Here is a 17,067-nt window from a genome sequence, read left to right on the forward strand (position 1 = left end):
TTATTTCCTAATTTCTTATGCCTCAAAAGTATAGAAAATGTCTATTATTCCCCACAAACTTGGACAGTGATATTTAGAAACTTACCTATTTCCAGTGAGAACACGGGCGAATTTGTGTCTTTTCAATCACATAAAGTCAGAAAAGAACAACATATGAATACAAATTAACATGTATTTATACTAAAGTAATATTCAAAGCCGTGCTGGTCCAAATAGGTAACTAGTACCCGTCTCTTCCCCTGGCTCACTCGGTGCACCTCAAAGAGGATGACAACAGCATCAAGACCTTGCTGGACGCCTTGAAGTATGATGAGTACAGCTGGGAGGTCATAAGAGACTTCAAAATGGTGGCATTCCTGATGGGTCTCCAAGGCGGTTTTACCAAGTTTCCCTGCTATCTTTACCTTTGGGACAGCAGGGACCCCAAGGCGCACTACCACAGGCGGGACTGGCCACAGCGGACCGTATTCTCTGTGGGGAGGAACAACGTCAAGTGGGAGCCACTGGTGGACCCCCGGAAGGTGCTGATGCCACCACTGCACATCAAATTGGGCCTTGTGAAACAATTTGTCAGAACTCTAGGTAAGGAGTCGGCAGCCTTCAAGTACCTTCAAGACTTCTTCCCTAAGCTGTCTGAGGCAATGGTCAAAGCCGGTGTCTTCGTCGGTCCACAGATAAAGAAGGATTTTGGATTCATATGTTGTTTTTTTCTGACTTTATGTGAACGAAAAGACACAAATTTGCCCGTTTTCTCATTGGAAATAGGTACATTTCAAAATATCACTGTCCTGGTCACAAAAGCAAAGTTTGTGGGGAATAAAAGCCATTTTCTATACTGTTGAGGCATAAGCAATTAGGAAATAACACTTACTACCCAGGAACAAAAATTGTGTTACATAATGGAATCACATATTTTTAATGGCAGTGCTTAAAGAAATGTTCTGGTTTCAATACAAGTTAGTCTTTATGGACAACATCTGTGACACAAATAATAATTTAGCCTCGTACTTCTAAAAACTAAAACTGTGTTTACAGTAATGCACTTACATTGGAAGTCTGTGGGTCAATACATTTAATCTGGACAAATGTTAAAATACACACTGTTCTGGAGTATAGTCACAAGACTTCCATGTTTACTTACTAACTTTGTCTGTGTAAATTTTGTGTAAATCATGACCATGAAGAGCAAAACATGGAAACTTCCACACAATATGTCAGAGGATACAAGACAGAGAGAACTCCACCTGCAGGAATAACATCAGTAACTCATCCACCTAGAAATGTAGTCCCACCACTAAAAGGACAATTGGACAGCTTTACAGCTCAAATAACACATTTTTGCACAAAAGAATTAATAGAAGTGCTTTAATAAAAATACAAGCTTAATATTTCTGTTTTAATCCCTTAGGTACAAGCGTCCTATAGATTTCCATTGGAAGTGCATTACTCTAACAGGATATTTGTTTTGAACCTGCATTATTCCTTCAAATGCTTGTGAAGAGCATGCCCATATAATCTAGACATGGGTTTTTTTAAAACTTTTCAATGCCAAGGACCTCCAAACATGATGATCCACTTGCAAAGACAGCATGTATGAAATGAAATAATTTTCTTTTATATTGTTATTGTACTAAAGCCAAAAGTGATTAAATATTATCTGGAAAATATTTATAAAGTTTATTTTTCATTTTACCCACTAAGTTAGATGTATAAACCTGAAGAGAAACATTTTCAATTTCATTTAAATATATTTGTATATCAGGGCAAATAATAAATATTGTTCCATAGCAACTTAACAGAAAATATTGCTTATATTATTAACCCCCAGTGAGTAAGCTGAAGGCAAGAAAGAGCTAACACACCTACAAACTGTTCTTAAAAGTATGAACATAGCAGGAGGGATGACAATTTATTTTTTATTTCTTGCTATTAAAAAAATGTCTGTCAGTAGAGTAAAATAATCCTGATTAGTATCATGATTTCAGACCAGTCTTTAGAAAGCAGCATGAAACGGTATTGGGATAATATCACATTTTATTTTCAACATTTTGTGCACTTTCTTTTTCTTAGAAACATGGGCCCCTTAGCGTCCCCTTGGGGTCCACGAATCCCACTTTGAAAACCCTCGATCTTGACAATCCCAGTGCTACAGTTTGTCTCTCTCTTTCCAACATCTCCTGTTCAACTCATTTCCCACATTTACTCTGTAGTTCATGTTGATTGAGGGTTGTATACACTTTGAGGCATGTCTCAGAGCTCCTGCACTGCAGAAAACAACACGTCTACCTTCACGTTCCTCTTATGCACCATATGAACATGAACTTGTGGTATTCTTGGCCGTCGCCCATCAACAGCAAAGGAAAGTTTCCTTGGTCAGGCAAAACTCGGCAACAGCAGAGAAAACACAACTGAATAAACAAACTTCACACTGAAGGGAAATCCACTTAAAGAATTTGGGGAAAATTAACTGTAGGTACTACAAATTACTGTAAGAAAAAAGTGAGTTATAAATGTCATAAAATGCACATTTGTACTGTGACCACTCGGATCAAGTGACCCATGTTAACCTTAAACATACCTAAACTCTAATTCCACCCTGATTCAGACACCCTAAACCTAATTCACTAACCCTAAACACTATATCATGAACCCTAATTCACAACTCTTTTACCATAAAACCCAACTGTAAATCTCAAACACTAATTCCTACACTCTAAACCATAACATGTAAATTTAGACCCTAATCCCCAAATCCTGATTCCTAATTCCTAAACTCTAGACTCCGACCCTTATTCCTACATATGAACCCATTGCCGCTTGTCTTGTGTTGTGAGTCTGTAGAGAATGATGTGGGTGTCTGTGTTTCTGTCTGCACCGCAGTGATGTTCACTGGTAGATTTGTTCAAACAGTGAGCTGTTGTTTTCTTATGACCGAGAGAGACGTCTACTTCAGACATGGGTCATCTGTGGAGGTGGTACCACTGATGAACAGCAGCTGACTTTGTGCAGAAGCCCACACCTGCATGGCTGGTTCTGAACATTTTGGCACCCTAGGCGAGATCCCTATTGATGGATCAACAAAAAAAGTATATATTTTACCTTTTGGTTACACAAACTTGAATTTGGTAAATCTTTCCCTGTAATTCCGTCGACTAAAGAAAGGTTATAGGACAGTATATTAAAAAAAAATTCTTTTTTTGTTACATTAAATTTTATACGGGATATAATACAGCTGAGATGGGGATGCATTAGATAAGAATGATGATATGATTATTCATAAGAGATAGAGATGTATTACTGACCGTAAGATTTTTTTTTTTTTTTTGGACAAATGTTTTTTAAATACTACAGCGAAACTTTGGTCGTGGCAGTCATCAACCAACACTTGCGTTCTTTTACCATCATTAATTTTTAACATATATAATTTCAATATAAAATAAATAAGGGATAATCCATGGCTAGTTCTGCATTAAGTATGGGATAATGTCCAGTCAGAAGGTTGTTATCATACAATAAACCTCGACAGGGTGATCAAGAATATATGGAAATAAAATACTGATTTGCGTTGAAAATATGTAATTTGAGCAGAAGGAAATGGCTGAACTGCTAAAATCCAACTCCGAGTTCTATTGGTAATTATTTTGTGAAAATGACCATCTGACTCCTCAATATTCAGCCTATTACATGACTACTTGCAAAATAAACAAATAGATGGACATGAAACATTGATTTGCATTAAAAAAAAAATAATTATGTGAGAAGAAATAAATCGCTGAACAGCTGAAATTCCACCTCCGGTTTGCATCGGAGTTCGGTTGTTTATGTTTTAATTAATGAACATCTAACTGCTTAGTATGCATATTATTACAAGACTACTTGCCAAATAAATAAATAAATGCACATGAAACATTGATTTGAGTTAAAATTATTTTATTTGCTTACTTGGAGAGATCACAGAGTGATATGAGAATCAGTAAAGATGGCTCAAATACCCGGATGAGCGGTCTGATATATTAGTGCTTAACCTTTAGAAAATGCTGTTCACCAAACTCAGGTCAAACTAAATATGTTAGAAGTAGGGCTGTTGATTTCATGTGTTAATTCAGTGTGATTAATTATATAAAACGGGCTAAAATTAACACAATCATTCCCTCAGACTGTAATAGGGAATTGTCCTACCGTCAGAGAAATTCAAGCTAGAAGTACCACCTTCATATTTTTGTGGGTCTCAGTCCCAGCTGTACAGACAACAAACCACAGTCACTGACAGCAGACAGAACAAGATGAGGATGCATTCAAACACAGCTGGATGGAGCGAAACTCTGAAAGCAGGGGTCTAGAGATGTGTTTTTTAAACTATGTTTAACTTGACAGAGTTCTAAAAATGCTGTTTATGATTTGACACAAAGTACGAACTCCTTAGAAAATACCTTATAGTAAATATAATGAATATTATATATTATATATTAGTAAAATGCATCCCTACTAGGACATTTTTATCATTCAATAACGATAAACCATGGTTTACAGGTAAACTGTTCTGTAGAGAGTCAACTAATGGCTGATGAACTGAATGTGTTTTACTGCAAGTTTGAAAAGCCCAGTCTCACACCCCTCCTCCACTCTGATCTTCACTTCACACACACACCAACACCTCCTGGAACCCTCCTCCTACCCCCTCCTGCTACTCAATCTGCACTTATGATCTGTGAGCAGGATGTGTGCCGGGTCTTCAAGGATGTGTGCCTTTCTGAAAGTTTGTGCTGACCAACTGGCCCCCATCTTCACACAGATCTTCAATAGATCTGTAGCAGTGTGAAGTTCCCTGCTGCTTAAAACTCTCCACCATCATTCCGGTCCCCCCAGAAAATAAAAAATCACAGGACTTAATGACTACAGATCTGTCGCTCTCACATCTGTGGTCATGAAGTCATTTGAGAGACTGGTTTTAGCCTACCTGAAAAACATCAGTGGACCCCTGCTGGACCCCCTTCGGTTTGCTTACCGAGCAAACAGGTCTGTGGATGATGCTGTCAATATGGGACTGCATTATATCCTGCAACACCTCAACAGGCCTGGGACTTATGCAAGGATCCTATTTGTGGACTTCAGTTCAGCTTTCAATACCATCATGCCTGATCTTCTCTCAACCAAACTGACCCAGCTCTCTGTGCCCACCCTAATCTGTTGGTGGATCAACAGCTTTCTGACAGATAGGCAGCAGCTAGTGAGAATGGGGAAACTCACATCCGGGACACTCACTATTAGCACTGGTGCTCCTCAGGGATGCATTCTCTCTCCACTGCTTTTCTCCCTGTACACGAATGACTGCACTGCAAAGGACCCACGGTCATTGGCCTCACCTGTGAAGGTGATGAGTCTGCATACAGGGAGGTTCAACAGCTGGCTGTCTGGTGTGGTCACAACAACCTTAAGCTGAACATGCTCAAAACAGTGGAGATGATACTGGACTTCAGGGGAAATCCCCCCGCATCCCCCCAGTGGCAGCAGTGGAGTCATTCAGGTTCCTGGGCTCTACCATCTCTCAGGACCTGAAGTGGGACACCCACATAGACTCCATTGTGAAGAAGGCTCAGCAGAGGTTTTACTTCCTTCACCAGCTGAGGGAGTTCAACCTGCCACTGGAGCTGCTGACTCAGTTCTACTCAGCCATCACTGAGTCTGTCCTGTGTACATCTATTACTGTCTGGTTTGGTTCAGCCATCAAATCAGATAGAAGGAACAGTCAGGACTTCTGAGAGGATTATTGGTGCCCCCCTGCCCACCCTCCAAGACCTGTATGTCTCCAGAGTGAGGAAATGTGCAGGTAGAATCACTCTGGAGCCCACAAACCATCCCCACTCCCTCTTTGAACTGTTGCCCTCTGGCCGGCGCTACAGAGCACTGAACACCAGGAAATCCAGGCACAAGAACAGTTTTTACCCTCAGGCCATTTACCACATGAACAATTAAATTGCCTTCAGGACAATAATGTATAAATATATCATGCACATATGTAAATTCACTCATATTTAATTAAATAACTGTACATATCCCTACCTTGCACATATTTTACCACTTGCATATGTACATATGCCATTCTATGTTATACACCGATCAGCCACAATATTAAAACCACCTGCCTAATATTGTGTAGGTCCCCCTCGTGCTGCCAAAACAGAGCTCACCTGCATCTCAGAATAGCATTCTGAGATTATATTCTTCTCACCACAATTGTACAGAGCGGTTATCTGAGTTACTGTAGACTTTGTCAGTTTGAACCAGTCTGGCCATTCTCTGTTGACCTCTCTCAACAACAAGATATTTCCATCCGCAGAACTGCTGCTCACTGGATGTTTTTTGTTTTTAGCACCATTTGGAGTAAATTCTAGAGACTGTTGTATGTGAAAATCCCAGGAGATCAGCAGTTACAGAAATACTCAAACCAGCCCGTCTGGCACCAACAATTATGCCACGCTCCAAATCACTGAGATCATATTTTTCCCCATTCTGATGGTTGATGTGAACATTAACTGAAGCTCCTGACCCGTATCTGCATGATTTTATGCACTGCACTGCTGCCACACGATTGGCTGATTAGATAATCACATGGATGATTGTTGGTGCCAGACGGGCTGGTTTGAGTATTTTTGTACTCAATATTAGGCAGGTGGTTTTAATGTTGTGGTTGATTGGTATGTCCTATTTTTTTTTTTTTTATTGTATGTCTATTTATACTCTTACCTTGTTTTATATTCTGTGTCTCACTATAATGTTCTGTGTGCACTTGTTTGTTTCTCCTATTACCCAAAAAATGTCCTTGTGTACATGAGCACACTTGCCATTAAAGCTCATTCTGATTCTGATTCTGACAGATTGACGACATTCAATTGCAAAACAGATTTCTGTAGGCCAATGTTCAATAATATGGAAATAAACAATGTATTGTCTTCTAAAGACACTTTTTGTATTGTCTTATCAGTGCCTAACTTCTCTGATACAATAATGTGATTTATTTTAATTATCTGAATTATTATATTAAATTAGAATAATAGAAAATAACCACAACTATCCTAGGTGTTTATTCAGTACTGTGGCTAAATTGGTTAGGAATAAAGCCTCGAATGAACCAGATATTCCGTCACAGCACAATAGTAATGACTTCATGAATTTCTTTACTGATAAAATTGAAATCATCAGAAATAAAATTGGAATTATGCAATCATCTGTCACAGTACCTCAGAAAACAGTGTCTCATAATTTTCCACACGTGCAGTTTCAATCCTTCTCTGTCATAGGTCATGAAGAGCTAACAAAACTTATCGAAACATCAAAAGCTACAATGTGTATGTTAGATCCAATACCAACTAAGCTCTTAAAAGAGGTATTCCCTGTAATCTCAGAACCTCTTCTTAATATTATTAACTCCTCGCTATCCTTAGGACATGTCCCAAGGAACTTTAAAACGGCAGTTATCAAACCGCTTATTAAGAAGCCACAACTTGATCCTGGAGAACTGGCTAATTATAGACCGATTTCAAATCTCCCGTTTATGTCGAAAATACTAGAAAAGGTAGTGTCCTCCCAAATATGTTCATTTCTACAGAGAAATAGTATATATGAACAATTTCAGTCAGGATTTAGGCCTCATCACAATACAGAGACTGCACTTATCAGAGTTACAAATGAGTTGCACTTATCATCTGATCGCGGCTGAATTTCTCTTCTAGTGCTTTTAGATCTTAGTGCTGCCTTCGACACCATAGATCACGACATTCTCTTGAATAGGCTGGAGAATTATGTTGGCATTTGTGGACTTGCATTAGTTTAGGTCCTATTTAGCAGACCGCTACCACTTTGTCTATGTAAATGAGGAATTGTAAAACTAAACAAGAGCAAAGTATGGAGTGCCACAGGGATCAGTTTTAGGGACTCTGCTTTTCTTATCAGGAATTGTGGAATAAGTTTCCACTGTTATGCCAACGATACCCAACTTTATATTTCTTCTAAACCCAACGAAAAATTCATAATTCTCCAAATTAGCAGAGTGTATCAATGAAATAAAAGACTGGATGGCCAGAAATGTCCTACTACTCAATTCTGACAAAACAGAGGTACTAATTATTGAACCAACAACCTCTAAAAAAAATATGCCGCTAAAATATAATTTGACTCTCGATGGAATTACTGTTACTGCCATATCCTCTATATAGGTTGTTTCATCTTTGTCAGTGATCAGACCACCGTCATATGATAAGCGAACTTGATGATTGGAGTTGGAGCTGTGTGTTGCCACACAGTCGTGTGTACAGGGAATACAGGAGTTTGAAACCTACTGTATGGGATTGTTCTTTTCTAGCAATAAAATCAAAAATAATGTCAGTAACAGCGCTACTTATTTATCTCTCAGTAGCTGTGTTGGCACTACATTTTAGTTTAGTTACTGATAACCTTATAATTATCATCAAATTAAGAAAAATGTTTGATTATTTTTTTCTTACAATAACTTTGGTAACATGGTTGAATAGTTGAGCAAGACAAATTCAGTCAACACTACTAAATGGAATGAGATTATTTACCTGCTGTACTTGCCATGCTGTAATTATTATGTTAAAATGATTGTTGGATACAGTCAAGAAGCTCAATGCTATTGAGGTCAAACTAATCAGAGAAGTTAAGTTACACCCTGTCATCTCGCATCTGCACCTGGTTTGGACAAAAGTGTCCAGAGTGTTTAATTCAGACATTTATTTAAGTGTTGCCTCAAGCATATGGCTGAACCCTAAACTATGTATTAATAAGTCCCCTTTCTGTTGGTCAGAGAGAATTGGGAGGGGGGTTACTACACTCGGTGACCTATATGAGAGTGGAGTACTGAGATCTTTTGATAATTTGGTTCAACATTTTAAGATTCCGTCCGTCTGATGCAATTTAAGATTCTACTGGACCCCCCCCCCCCCTAGATTGTATAGGTTGGGTCTTAAAGACACACCCACCTGCTGGCAGTGCCAAACAGAAGACGGGGACACAATACATGTTTTTTGGGGATGTGTAAAGATCCAAGAATTTTGGTTGAGGATTCAGAACTTTATGAGTGAGGTGTTGAACACTGAACTTTCATTTAGCCCCAGACTTTGTATCCTGGGTGATGGGATGACTCTGGACATTGGGGACAGTAATTTAAAAAGTGCCTTGCCAGAGTCATGATTGGTAAAAAAAAAAATCATCCTCAGGAGATGGAAGTCGGCTGGGGCACCCTCATTTAGGGAATGGGGGGTGGGGGGGGGGGGATAATGTGAATAATTGATTCCATTTTTTATGTTGTGTTTGTATGTTTTATTTTTGGAATCAATAAAGTTGTTAATAACAAAAATGCTAGTGAGGTGAATCTCCATTTTAAAGGTTGGTGGGCAGGGAACATACATTTGATGTGTTTAAAATGGGCTGCTAATAGATATATAAGATATCTAATGGTTCTTACTCCAAAGAACACAATATTTGTGCTTAAAAAAATAAATTTATAACCTGTTAATGGAAAGTGCCAAGCACATTTTGAGCATTATGTAACCATTACCATGAACATATTCGGCAGTATTAGTCCTGACATTCCAGTTCACTGAGAAAGAGAACAAACACATTTCATAGTGACAGTAAATACGAATAAATGACCTAATTCTGTCTGCGTCTCATAGTGGTTGTTTTTATTTCATCTGTGCCCTCGTGTCAACCCCAGATCCACTGAGCATCCTCCAAGATCAACTGCAGCTCTGATCGAAAGGAAATGAAGTCAAATCCGGCCGGTTACACCTCAGTTCCACTAACTGAAGCAGATGGGAAAAAACATCCAAGTAATGAACTTGCACACAATGAATGAGAGTTTGTGTACCACTGTGCAATATGTGTGCCTTATAACCACTCAGGGAATATTGAGTACATGTTTTGATTTAAGAAATAGCATGATCTTATGTAACACTTTTTCATAATGCCCAGAATTGTATTGTAAAATATGTCTCTCTGTAGACCTACAGTATGCACCTTAGTTGAAGTAGACACCATATTTAATGTGATGCAAATGAAAATTACACTGTGAGGGATAGACACAGTATATTTCAATAATAAGTACTGTCTTAAGTTCATCTAATTTCACAACCCAAGTTTTCCAAAGTGTTTCAAAAAGATAGATTTGTTTTTTGTTTTTTTACATTGTGTCAGCTGAACACAGTACAACTTACTGAACAGACTTGAAAAGATTGAACAGTAATTTTTTCCCTCACAGTCTTATTTCCATTCACGTCAGATTTAATCTGCCATCTACTTGGAGTAAACTGATTTGGTCAATTTAACAGAATTTTGTTTTTCCATTGAATTCATTTAATTTGAATGTATATGTGAAAAAATTGATATAAAAAGCATTTATGTACATATTTCATGTGTGTGGTGTAGACTGTTCAAGTATCTGAGTGAAAAGTTAATGCTAATTTTAAAAGTGGGAAATCAGGGCCATGTAAATTGCACCTTAACATAAATAATAGAAAATAATTAACTATTTATAATTATATTTAGACCCCATGTGAGCAAGCCGAAGGTGACTGTGGCAAGGAAAACAAAACTCCATAAAATCTTGTTTAATGGAGAAAAATAACCTTGGGAGAAACCAGACTCACTGTGGGGGCCAGTTCCCCTCTGAATTAACAACATGAATATAATGCCAATATTACTTATTTATGTGCAGTGCAAGTCATGGTTGTTTGGGGCCAATTTTTAAATAAAAAGATTTTGTATTAACTGTAAGATTAATGACTAAAGTTTTGAAGTCCATCCTGAATTAACTGCAAAAGTGCAAACAGATGCATTGTCATTTGTTATTTGGCTGATGAAGGCTGCAATTAATTTAATATCTATGTATTCCATTTTAAGAGTGTAGTTCATCCTTTGACCAAGGTGACACAGGCAGAGGTCAGTAAGGTGCTGTAGGGCTGCATCTCCGCCTGGTACAACAATAGCACCGCCCACAACCGAAAAACACTGCAAAGGGTGGTGCGAACTGCCAGACACATCATCGGAGGTGAGCTTCCCTCCCTCCAGGAAATATATACAAGGCGGTGTGTGAAAAAAGCTCGGAGGATCAGAGACTCCAGCCACCCGAGCCATGGGCTGTTCTCACTGCTACCATCAGGTAGGCGGTATCGCAGCATCAGGACCCGCACCAGCTGACTCCATGATAGCTTCTTCCCCCAAGCAATCAGACTTTTGAACTCTTGATCTCCCATGATCAAATACATCAACACTGCACTTTATTACCCTTACTCTTATATCTCACACCGGACTGTCATAAATTATATTATTATCATATTATATTCTCTCTTAACAACTGACTATCAACCGACAGCCTGAATGTCAATACAGTACAATACAACCTACTGTACATTCTATATATACTATATATACTTTTTTTATTGAATAATGTGTATCTATATTGTGTGTATTGTATACTGTACAGTGTATGTTATTATTTGTATATTGTGTTGTGTGTAATTATGTGTATATTAGACTTTAAATTGTGTTGTGTTAATTTGATGTTATTGTAAATTGGTATATGTCTCATCACTGTCACGACTGCTATATTGATCGGAACTGCACCCAAGAATTTCACACCATTGCACTTGTGTATATGGCTGTGTGACAATAAAAGTGATTTGATTTGAGGTGCACTGCAGTTCGACTGTAAGCTTGTGGCAGATTAATTTCATGTGGAGTCCATCTTAAGTCCAAGTTTCAGGCAGTGTCCAGTGAAGTATCCCATGTCTGACGGTTGGTGCTGGCATCAGTTCATCCTCTGTAAAGTCTATTGTAGTAGACTGAAGTGATATTTGGCGGGCACAGGGTGCAGTTAGTCGTCATCACCCAGCAACTTGTAGCAGTGGGAGCCGGACATCAGGAAGGACAGGAGCTGGATCTGGCCGGCTCTGGTAACCTCAGGATATGTATCCCGAGGTTAAGACAGGGAAACAAATATAATAATGTTAGCGTAGATGCCATTCACTTTAAAGTAGATTTATAGAATATGAGAAGTGTTTCAGGTTCCGGCAGACCTAACTAATGCAGCATAACTATGAGTTCATAGATAAATTAGGTGTATGCCTGGCTGAAAAGATGAGTCTTTAGTCTAGACTGAGAGATTGTGTCCTGAACCATGTTAGGAAGACTATTCCATAGTTTAGGAGCCAAACAGGAAAAGTTTCTACCTCCTTTTGTGGATTTGGATATTCTAGGAACTATTAACAGGCCAAAATTTTGCAAACTAAGTGAACTTGATGGAATATAACGTGACAGAATGTCACATAAGTATTGTGGAGCTAGACCATTCAAAGTTTTGTATGCAGTTAGAAGTATTTTAAAATGAATAAAAAATGTAACAAGTAGCCAATGTAGCGATGCTAAGATGGGGCTGATATGATCATATTTCTTGGTTCTAGTCAGCACTCTGGCTGCTGCATTTTGAACAAACTGAAGTTCATTTATTAAAACTGCAGGACATCCTCCCAGTAATGCATTACAATAATCTAATCTTGAGGTCATGAACGCATTAATTAGCTTTTCGGCATCAGCAACAGAGAGCATGTGTCGTAATTTAGCAATATTTCTTAGGTGGAAGAATGCTGTTCTTCAAACATTTGAAACTTGATTTTCTAAGGACAGATAGTATCAAATATAACACCAACAAGTTCTTCACTGTAGAAGACAACGTAACAGTACATCCATCAAGAGTCAAAATTATTTTAGCATCTCATTTTTAAGTTTTTAAGTTTTTTTTAAGTTAAGTTTTTGGTCCAATAATTAGTACCTCTGTTTTGTCAGAATTGAGTAGAAGGAAATTTCTAGTCATCCAATCTTTGTTATCATTGATACACTCTTGCTAATTTGGAGAATTGTGAAATTTAATCAGGTTTCGAGGAAATATAAAGTTGGGTATCATCAACATAACAGTAAAAATGAATTCCACAGTTCCTGATAATGTCTCCCAGGAGAAGCATATGTAAGGAGAAAAGGAGAGCTCCTAAAACTGTTCCCTGTGGCACTCCATACTTAACTTTAGTTTGATCTGACAATTCCTCGTTCACACAGACAAAGTCATAGCGGTCGGATAAACCAAGCTAATGCCTGTCCACAAATGCAAAAATTATTCTCAATCCTTTCAAAAAGAATTTCATGATCTATGGTGTCGAAGGCAGCACTAAGATCTAAAAGCACTAGAAGAGAAATGCAGCCGCGATCAGATGATAAGAGCAACTCATTTGAAACTCTGGTAAGTGCAGTCTCTGTACTATGATGGGGCATAAATCCTGACTGAAATTCTTCACCTGAAACACTTACTCATTCTTTATTATATTTTTTTTTCACGTTTTAGAATAATAGTAAAATCATTAAAACTATTTAATAACATAAATGGAATGTTGTGACTAAACAAAATCCAAAATAAATCAAAACTGTGTTATATTTGAGCATCTTCAAAGTAGTCACCCTTTGCCTAGAATTTGCAGACATGTACTCTTGACATTTTCTCACCCAACTTCTTGAGGTATCACCCTGGGATGCTTTTTAAACAGTATTGAAGGAGTTCCCATCTATGTTGGGCACTTATTGGCTGCTTTTCTTTATTATTTGGTCCAAGTCATAAATTAAAAAAAAAAAAAAAATTTAAATACAATTTTAGTTTTATAATGAATAAATTAATATGGTGGCACAATTATATTTTTGTCTACAAAACTTATTTCAAACATTTAAACATACGCCTTCAGATCAAAAGATTTTTAAGATCATGGGAAACATTTAAACGTAAAAAAAAATGAACAGGAGTCACGTGGCGCCATGCGAGGGTCGGACATGTGAATGGCGAGCTCTGTGCACTTTGCTAGTTATAAAACTTTTTGTGTCATAAACCGGTGAGATTCTATACACCCTGTTCCATAAACGTTCTATGAAGACAATAAGTTAAAGAATTCAAAATCCTCAGGCTCTGGAGACATTAAAAGACATTTATGTGCACAAGCTGATACCCCAGACAGGGTCGCAGACCAGGGACTCAGATTGGACGGTGCTGAGTGAGAAATTCAGCGTCAACTGTCGAGCATGTCGGCAATGCTGGCAAAGGTTGTTGCTGACTTGGAGGATCTTGCTGTAATACGTCGATCGATCACTGCCATGGAGACGAAATTCTCTGAGTTGGTTACAAGAGTGTCGGAGAGGGAATTAGCTGCTAACCCGCTACCAAGACAGACTTGGAATGCATTTGGGAAATGTTGGAAGACTTAGAGAATCAAAGCCGGCAAAGTAATGTCCGAATTGTTGGAATTCCTGAGAACGAAGAAGGCAGAGATATGGTGAAATTCCTAGACAAGCTCTTCCTGAGTCTGCTCGACATAACAGGCCATAAGCTGGAAATCAAGTTTGCTCACAGGGTTCTGGCTCGCAGATCTGCTGAGGGAGACAGGCCCCAATCAATTATGGCCACATTTCTGAGATCATCCGATAAAGATATTGTGTTATGCGAGGCGAGGAGTAAAGGAAGGCTTTCTTGGAAGAACCACAGCATTTTCTTGTTCCCAGACTTTGCGAATTCGACAAGAGAGAAACGAGATCGATTCAAGGAATGCAACAAACTGTTACATCAACAGAAAGTCGCTTTTGCTCTGATGTTCCCGGCCAAATTGAGAATAGATACTAAGGATGGCCGCAAAATATTTACATGCCCACAGCAAGCGATGTCCTTTATAAAGTCAGTGGAATAAGTTATTGTGTGATACTGTCTATACAGCCGAGTGGACCTGACTCACTGAACATTCACTTGACCCTCCGAGGAACTGAGCGCCCTCTTTGTTCCTTTTTGTGATGGTTCCACCTAGTGGCTGGACTTTCTGATGAAACACGTTACACTATCAGCGTAAAGCTGTTTTGTGGAGTAAAACTCCTTCGGGACAGTTTGTGGATGAATTTACATGTTCTTTGTGCTTATGCCTCCTATTGGTTGGAGTTTGTTCTGTGGACTATTTCTTGCAAAACATTGGAGTGATTAGGGCATTTTTTAGCTCTCATGCAACAGCCGAGTGGACCTGACTCACTGAACATTCACTCGACTGTCCGAGGAAACTGTGCACCTTTATTGTTTCTTTTTGTGCTGGTTCTGCCTAGCAGCTGAATTTTGTTTTGTGGAAGAACACACCTTCAGTTATGTAGATGAATCTTCACGTCTTTGTGTTTATCCCGCCTATTGGCTGGAGTTTGTTTTATAGATTATTTTCTGTTGTGTAATTCTGTCTCACAAAATTTGTACAGAAGCCGGACTTGAACAATCCGATGGCAAAGTTGTCGCGGGGGCTCTTGTAGGTGTACATGGACTGTTTAAGTTTAGAAGGATGGATGCCAGTTGGTGCTGACATGCGCGGGTTTAATCTGCATGTTTTTCTTTTTTCTGTTTGTTTGGTTCGGGGGGTTTGTTTGTTGCACTAATGTTGTGGTCTTTATAATCTTGTTTTTGACACACTATCTTTTTTTCTAATATGTCAAAATGTCAAATGTTAATATGAGTGGATTGTCTCTCTCCACATGGAATGTAAATGGGTTGGGGCACCCCATAAAAAGAAGGAAGGTTATTTCTCTTCTTAAACGTAAGAAATATGATATAGTGTTTCTTCAAGAAACACATCTCTCCCTGCAGGAAGCTGAAAAATATGGGAAGATATGGGGTGGACATGTTTTTTTTTTAGTGCTGGCTCAAGTAAGAGCAAGGGAGTCATTATATTGATTAATAAACATCTACAACTCAAATCTCTCAAACAGATTAAAGATAAATTAGGAAGAGTAATTATTGTTTTAGCTGAAATTCAGGGACAAAGTTTGATTTTGGCTAATATTTACACACCTAACGTTGATGATCAGGGTTTTTTATAGATCTTGAAGGGATGTTGCAAGCCGCTGGCACCCCTCATGATATAATATTGGAAGGAGACTTTAATCTTTTGATGGACTCAGTCCTTGATCATAGTGAAGCAAAAGTGTGTAAGCCCCCTAGAGCAACATTGACACTTCACAGGATGTGTAAAAATCTTAGATATTTGGAGACATTTTTACAGATATTTGGAGACTTTTGAACCCATCTGGTATGGACTATAACATTTTTTCATCAGTCCATAACATTTATTCTAGAATAGATTTTTTTTATATATCTAAGTCCCTCATTTCATCTGTTGCTGATTGCTCAATTGGAAACATTTTAGTTTCAGATCACACCCTGGTGAGTATAGAGGTGTTGCCACATACGGAGAAAAAGAAATCATATAGTTGCCGCTTTAACAAAGCCAATCTCAAATCAGCCGCACCAAAATACCACCAATACATTAGTTTTAACACACGAGGGGACCGGGTTTTGGACCATTGCTACTCTCCCTTCCAGGATGGCTACAAATCCCTCCCCCGCCCACCATTTGGCAAATCAGACCACTCTTCCGTTCTGCTTCTGCCCGCTTACAGGCAGAAACTGAAACAGGAAGCACTCGCCCTCAGAACAATCCAGTGCTGGTCGGACCAATCAGACTCTATGCTGCAAGACTGTTTTGATCCACCTCTGATGATGACATCGAGCTTTACGCTGATAGTGTAACGTGTTTCATCAGAAAGTGCGTAGAGGACATTGTTCCGAGCAAAACAATGCAGATCTACCCGAACCAGAAACCTTGGATTAATAGCAATGGACCTCCACTTTTAATTCCGGGAACGCGGAGGAGCATAAACAAGCCAGTTATGCCCTCCAAAAAACTATCAGAACAGCAAAACAGTACAGGAACAAGATTGAAGTCACGGGTCCAGACGGCATAATTTAATAATAATATTAAAGGAATAATTCACCCAAAAATGAAAATTTGCTGATAATTTACTCACCCTCAGGCCATCCAAGATGTATCTTGAGTTTCTTTCTTCATCAAAACCGAATTTAAGACTTTTAGGATTTCATTTCAGGCCTCCTCCTCTAAACACTGCAATTGAATGTCACGACCATTTTTTGATGGTCCA

Source organism: Myxocyprinus asiaticus, chromosome 32 (genome assembly GCF_019703515.2).
Source record: "Myxocyprinus asiaticus isolate MX2 ecotype Aquarium Trade chromosome 32, UBuf_Myxa_2, whole genome shotgun sequence".
NCBI lineage: Eukaryota > Metazoa > Chordata > Actinopteri > Cypriniformes > Catostomidae > Myxocyprinus > Myxocyprinus asiaticus.